Source organism: Amblyraja radiata, chromosome 30 (assembly GCF_010909765.2).
Source record: "Amblyraja radiata isolate CabotCenter1 chromosome 30, sAmbRad1.1.pri, whole genome shotgun sequence".
NCBI lineage: Eukaryota > Metazoa > Chordata > Chondrichthyes > Rajiformes > Rajidae > Amblyraja > Amblyraja radiata.
In genome coordinates this window covers 13,333,618-13,340,973 of record NC_045985.1, presented here as the reverse complement: position 1 = coordinate 13,340,973, position 7,356 = coordinate 13,333,618, and the positions used below count along the sequence as shown (strand labels likewise).

Below are 7,356 nucleotides of genomic sequence, written 5' to 3'. Positions count from 1 at the left end.
CCCCCCCCCCCCCCCCCACCAACATCCCAGAGCTGATGGCACTAATATCTTGTCCTTGTGTTTCAGGTCTGGGACAGACTGCTGGGAAACCAGGCACTCGTCGCTTGGTGAATGGGACACTGGGACAGTCAGTCACGTTACCAGGATGTATCTCAGGAGAAAACATTTCAATCCTCACTTGGGATTACCGCAGTTCACCAACAACAGGAAAGGTTCCATTATGTACGAAATCTCAAAACAGTCCAATACAATGTGACAAACAGGGAATCAGGTTAAACCTGAAGGGTTGTAGTCTGGAAATACAGAACCTAACAGAACACGATCAAGGTCTATATGAAATAAACTTAAGGACGATCCTAGCTGTCCATGAACAAGTGACAGAACTGAAGATTTATGGTAATCTATTTCAATTTTATAAACGGTGCTTTTTCCAATCTATCAACCTTTAAGAACATAACGATATAAGGGGAGATCAAGATAAGGCTTTCGATTTGAGTCCAAGTCTGTGGGTTATACGGGCAGGGTGATTACTGAAACATTACATGGGTTGGAGCACTTGCTTATTTAGGAACCCATCCTCAGTATTTGCTGTTTGAATATTAATGGCGGAGCACTAGGATGGGTTCTTGAAGGGAGGTCTCTCCAAGCCATCTGACTTCTCTGTAAGATGATAGGGCCAGCAGTCATTAAACTTTCTCAACTAATAACGAGTTTATTTGTGATCTAGTTTTGGTGGCAAAGTGTAACCTGGACGATACATTTTTGTAAACTCACGGGAAGGATTTTGCACTAAAACTACAGGTGCTTGTCTGTACAGAATTTGTAAATTGTCCGTAGTGTGTGTAGGATAGTGTTAGTGTACGGGGATCGCTGGTGGGCGCGGACTCGGTGGGCCGAAGCGCTTGTTTCTGCGTTGTATCTCTAAACTAAACAGTGTCCTACTCTTAATGTTCTTGTGGGGAAACTCATGGCTAGCACCTTCTGATTGTTATTATTCCATGGCTTGTATTTGTGTTTTTCTTTGAAACAGAACGAGTGTCATCACCAGTAATAACTATCAGTGAAGCCTTCACCGAAGGGGTGTGTAACGTTAGCTTGGTGTGTTCACTGGAGCACGGCACCGAGCCAGTCTACACTTGGTGGTCAGGAGATGGCAAGGTCACGGCAGATGGGTCGCACATACTGACTGACGAAGGGAGAAGGCTGGCACTCTCCATACCTCTACCCAACAACAACAGTGTGTACAACTGCACCGTGAGGAACCCTGTTAGTGAGGAGACGCGGAGCGTGGATCTAACACAGCTATGTCCTGCCCAAGGTACACAAAATTGCTGGAGGAACTCAGCGGGTGCAGCAGCATCTATGGAGCGAAGGAAATAGGCGACGTTTCGGGCCGAAACCCTATGTCCTGCCCATGAAGGTTTGTGGCTTTATGTTTTCACACTAAGCACATTTCTCAAATAAAATAACGGCTATTTATTTCGTTCCTATCCAAATCCCCAAATCCTTCCGATGGAAGAAACCAGGTAATAGATTTAGTTTAAACAGGCACAACATGCTGGAGTTAAAGCCACTGTCCCACTTAGGAAACCTGAACGGAAACCTCTGGAGACTTTGCGCCCCACCCAATGTTTCTGGAGGTTGCATGTGGTTGCCAGAGGTTGCAGGTAGTGGAAGCAGGCAGGGAGACTGACAAAAACCTCCGGTAACCCCACGGATACCTTGGGTGGGGCGCAAACTCTCCAGAGGTTTCCGTTCAGGTTTCCTAAGTGGGACAGGGTTATAAGGCTATCCATGACCGGAATTTACCTTGCACTAAACGTTATTCCCTTATCATGAATCTATGCTATAAATGCATTGATTGTAATGATGTATTGTCTTTCCGCTGATTCGATAGCACGCAACAAAAAAGCTTTTCACTGTAGCTCGGTACACGTGACAATAAACAAAACTGAACTGACCTGAACTCCCTGATTCTGTTCCCATGCACCAACATGTCAATAGACTGGCAACTGAAATATTGATTTCTCTTCAGGTTCTAAGCCATTAAGAGTCTCACACCGCGTACGTTTTACAGCCGCCACAATCATCTTCATCTCAGCTATCTTTTGCTACATGTATTGCAGGAGGACAAGCTCAGCACAGGTCAGTATCTTTGAATATTTTACTTCGTATAATTCCAGGTAATAACCTGTAACCCCCCCCCCCCCCCTCCCTCTCTTCCATCGGCCTCGCCAGTTAGTGCGCCCATTTCTCCCACTATCCCACCCCGTCCCCTTATCCTTCAAGGATTTGATCGTGGATGGAATGCACCAAGAATTCATTGGTGAAACTGTGGATATGCGAGAGGCTTGGATAGAGCGGAAGTGGAGAGGATGTTTCCACTAGTGGGAGTGTCTAGGACTAGAGATCATAGCCTCAGAATTAAAGGACGATCTTTTAGGAAGGAGATGAGGAGGGATGTATTTTGTCAGAGGGTGGTGAATCTGTGGAATTCATTGCCATAGATGGCTGTAGAGGACGTCAATTGATATTATTATGGCAGAGGGAGATAGATTCTTGATTATTACGGGTGTCAAGGGTTATGGGGAGTAGGTAGGATAATTAGGTAAAGAGGGAGATATAGATCAGCCATGATTCAATGGCGGAGTAGACTTGATGGGACAAATGGCCTAATTCTACTCCTATCACTTATGACCTTGTGGGAGGCCAAAAATGACGGTTTCTGTGGGGATTATAGGGCTGTTTGAAACAATAGGCAGGCGTGGGGCTAGACTGGGAGGGGACATTAAAGTGATTTTAAAATCTAAAATTCTTAAGGGGTTGGACAGGCTAGATGCAGGAAGATTGTTCCCGATGTTGGGGAAGTCCAGAACAAGGGGCCACACACAGTTTAAGGATAAGGGGGAAGTATTTTAGGACCGAGATGAGAAAAATATTTTTCACACGGAGAGTGGCGAATCTCTGGAATTCTCTGCCACAGAAGGTAGTTGAGGCCAGTTCATTGGCTATATTTAAGAGGGAGTTAGATGTGGCCCTTGTGGCTAAAGGGATCAGGGGGTATGGAGAGAAGGCAGGTACAGGATACTGAGTTGGATGATCAGCCATGATCATATTGAATGGCGGTGCAGGCTCGAAGGGCCGAATGGCCTACTGCACCCATTTTCTATGTTTCTATGTTTTTATGTAAACGACACCAAAGAAACGTTGCCCCATTAGCGAGGCGAGCTGCAGATAGTTTAACTCGTGTGGTTTGGACCCTGGCTGCAGATGCTGTCGTATTCGATCGCCCACTGCGGTCCCAGACCACACGTAGCGTGAACAAAAATACCCGTGAGTGATCAGATAAACAGGTGGGACTGGAACAAGATGCAGCAGAGAGGGCAGTCAGTGCTTAAAGGTACCAACCACATCGTATTTAAGTTGACAAACTCACAGTAACATCCTGTGACAACACTATTCTGCCTTTTTTCTGTCTGTAATTCTCTAAAGGGAAAGGTCGTGGCGGTGACTGATAAGGCATAATCAGAAAATGACACAAAGTGCTGGAGTAAACACAGCGGGTCTGGCAGCATCTCTGGAGAGCACGGAAAGGCGACACAGCTTCGAGTCACAGCTCCATCCAAGACCGCAAGAAATTGCAGCGAATTGTGGACGCAGCCCAGACCATCACACAAACCAACCTCCCTTCCATTGATTCCATCTACACCCCACCCTGCCTCGGCAAGGCCAGCAGCATAATCAAAGAGGAGTTACACCCTGTCCACTCTCCCTTCACCCCTCTCCAACTAGGCCAAAGGTACAGATGTGTGAAAACGCACATATCCAGATTCAGGGACAGTTTCTTCCCAGCTGTTATCAGGCAACTGAATCATCCTACCACAACCAGAGAGCAGTCCTGAACTACTATCTACCTCATTGGCGACCCTCGGTCTATCCTTGATCGGACTCTGCTGGTTTTACCTGGCGCTGAATGTTATTTCCTTGTCACTCGATTGTAATCATGCATTGTCTTTCCGCTGACTGGTTAGCACGCAACACCAGCTTTTCACTGTACCTCGGTGCAGGTGACAATAAACAAAACTGTAAACCAAACTGTACTATACTGGGCCGAGACCCTTCTTCAAACTGATTTGGTGGAGGTGGTGGGAGAAGAGGGATGGAAAAGGGGGAGATACACAACAAAGCGTGGCAGATAATAGTGAGACACAGGTGAGTGGGGAGCTTGACAGGCAGGTAGAGTCAAAGAGACATACAGCGCTGAAACAGGCATTCGGCCCAACTTGTCCACACCGACCAACATGTCCCATCTACACTCGTCCAACTTGCCTCCATTTGGCCCATATTTTTCCAAACCTTTCATATCCATGTACCTGTCTAATTGTTCATTGACTGTTGCAATGGTCCATGCCTCAACGTTCAGACAATAGACAATAGACAATAGGCAATAGGTGCAGGAGTAGGCCATTCGGCCTTTCGAGCCAGCACCGCCATTCAATGTGATCATGGCTGATCATCCCCAATCTGTACCCCGTTCCTGCCTTCTCCCCATATCCCCTGACTCCGCTATTTTTAAGAGCCCTATCTAGCTCTCTCTTGAAAGCATCCAGAGAACCTGCCTCCACCGCCCTCTGAGGCAGAGAATTCCACAGACTCGCCACTCTCTATGAGAAAAAGTGTTTCCTCGTCTCCGTTCTAAATGATTTACTCCATATTCTTAAACAGTGGCCCCTGGTTCCGGACTCCCCCAACATCGGGAACATGTTTCCTGCCTCTAGCGTGTCCAAGCCCTTAACAATCATATGTTTCAATGAGATCTCCTCTCATCCTTCTAAACTGCAGAGTTTACAAGCCTAGCGGTTCCATTCTCTCAGCATATGACAGTCCCGCCATCCCAGGAATAAACCTTGTAAACCTACGCTGCACTCCCTCAATAGCAAGAATGGCCTTCCTCAAATTAGGGGACCAATGTGGGTTTCAATGAAATACCCCCTCATCCTTCTAAACTCCAGTGAGTACAGGCCGAGAGTCTTCAATTGCTCCTCATACATTAACCCAATCATTCCTGGGATCATTCTAGTAAACCTCCTCTAGACCCTCTGCAATGCTACCACATCCTGCACATCCTTCCCCAGTTATGGGACACAAAACTGCTCACAGTATTGCAAATGTAGCCTCACCAACACCTTAGAAGTCATTGTGCTTGGAACTAAATCCTCTCCACTGTTAGTCTCGGCTGATACTTTAACTCAGTGATTCCCAACCTGGGGCCATATGGCAAATTTCAGGAGGGGGCTCAGAAACATTTAGGGGGATTTAGGGGGCCACAGGTTCAATGAACGGGGCCACAGAGCTACCACCCTGTTGCCTCCTAAATTTCAGTTCTAATAAATTTAAATCTATGTAGTTGCAATATTTTTGATGTTTGTGGAATAGAATAAAAGAGAATATATGTGTAATTAATAGACCTGATATTTTTATGGAAGGTATTATAATATTGAAGTACTTTTTTTCCGTTAATAATGTCGGGGTGGGGGGGGGGGGGCACGGAAAAATTAAAAGATCCCATGAGCTAAAAAAGGTTGGGAACCACTGCTTTAACTGAACGACTTTTTATACTTTAGTGGTACAGTGCGGAAACAGGCCCTTCGGCGTATTGGGTCCGCGCCGACCAGCGATCACCCCGTACACAGTAGCACTATCCCACACACTTGGGACCATTTACAATTTTACTGGAGCCAATTAACCAACAAACCTGTACGTCTTTGGAGTGCGGGAGGAAACCGGAGCACCCGGAGAAAACCCACACGGTCACAGGGTGAACGTCCAAACTCTGTAAATACTGCAGCCGTGGTCAGGATCGAACCCGGGTCTCTGGCGCTGTGAGGCAGCAAGTCTACGGCTGTGCCCCCGTGCGACTTACAGCACAGATTCAGGCCCTTCGGCCCAATTGCCCATGTCATCAAACGCTCCTCAACGTTAACCCAATCATGACATAGAAACATAGAAACATAAAAAATAGGTGCAGGAGTAGGCCATTCGGCCCTTCGAGACTGCACCGCCATTCAATATGATCATGGCTGATCATCCAACTCAGTATCCTGTACCTGCCCTCTCTCCATACCCCCTGATCCCTTTAGCCACAAGGGCCACATCTAACTCCCTCTTAAATATAGCCAATGAACTGGCCTCAACTACCTTCTGCGGCAGAGAATTCCAGAGATTCACCACTCTCCGTGTGAAAAAAGTTTTCCTCATCTCGGTCCTAAAAGATTTCCCCCTTATCCTTAAACTGTGACCCCTTGTTCTGGACTTCCCCAACATCGGGAACAATCTTCCTGCATCTAGCCTGTCCAACCCCTTAAGAATTTTATAAGTTTCTATAAGATCCCCCCTCAATCTTCTAAATTCTAGCGAGTACAAACCGAGTCTATCCAGTCTTTCTTCATATGACCAGGACCATTCTCGTAAAACTTGCTCTGTGCGTTACAAGCCTGAGTCACATGAACACAAGGTTTAAATACATGATCCACTGACAACTTCTGCGGCGAGGGACAGACCGTGTTCCATGTGTATATGGAGTGCGAGAATTGCTCCTCAATTTCTGGCTGTATTTTCGTTCCACAATTTTGGTATTTGGGCACAAGTTTATAAGTTTCTTATAAGAAACTGCAGTCTCGCTCCCTCCCTCCCTCCCTCCTGCCCTTCAACTCACACGGCAGCGCCAGCTACACCGTGCCCGCCAGATTCCCCATAGGGCGGCCTGGGAGTGAGAGGGAGGTGGGAAAGAGCGAGAGAGAGAAAGGGAAAGAAAAAAAGGGAGGGATGGAGGCAAAGAGAGACAAGGGGAAGGAATGTAGAAAGTGGATGAAGGAAGGAAAGGAGAAAGGGAAGAAATAGAGAGGGTGAGGAAAGAGGATGGGAGGGGGAGAAAGAGAGGGGATGGGGCAGGAGGGAGGAAGGGAGGGTGGAGTGAGCGACGGGGAAGGAAAGGTGTGTGTGTGTGTGTCTCCCTGTATGTGTCTCCTTGTGTGTGTGTGTCTCCTTGTGTGTGTATGTGTGTCTCCCTCTGTGTGTGTGTGTGTCCCTGTGTGTGTGTGTGTCTCCCCGTGTGTGTGTGTGTGTCCCTGTGTGTTCCTTGTGTGTGTGTGTGTGTGTGTGTGTGTCCGTGTGTGTGTGTGTGTGTGTGTCTCCCTGTGTGTGTGTGTCTGTGTGTGTGTCTCCCTGTGCGTGTGCGTGTGTCTATGTGTGTGTTTGTGTGTGTCTCCCTGTGTGTGTATGTGTGTGTGTGTGTGTGTGTGTGTGTGTCTCCCTGTGTGTGTGTGTGTGTGTGTGTGTGTGTATGTGTGTCTCCCT

The 7,356-nt window shown here is 47.2% G+C and overlaps 1 long non-coding RNA gene across 1 annotated transcript in view; it reads left to right on the top strand.

The window, feature by feature from the left end:
• Positions 1 to 1,308, top strand: part of LOC116990123 — a 1,668-nt gene extending 360 nt beyond the window's left edge. The window contains exons 2-3 of the long non-coding RNA XR_004416426.1: positions 67 to 396; positions 1,031 to 1,308. This is a non-coding gene — a long non-coding RNA (uncharacterized LOC116990123). The remainder of the gene's footprint in view (positions 1 to 66; positions 397 to 1,030) is intronic.
• The last annotated feature ends 6,048 nt before the right edge of the window (positions 1,309 to 7,356 follow it).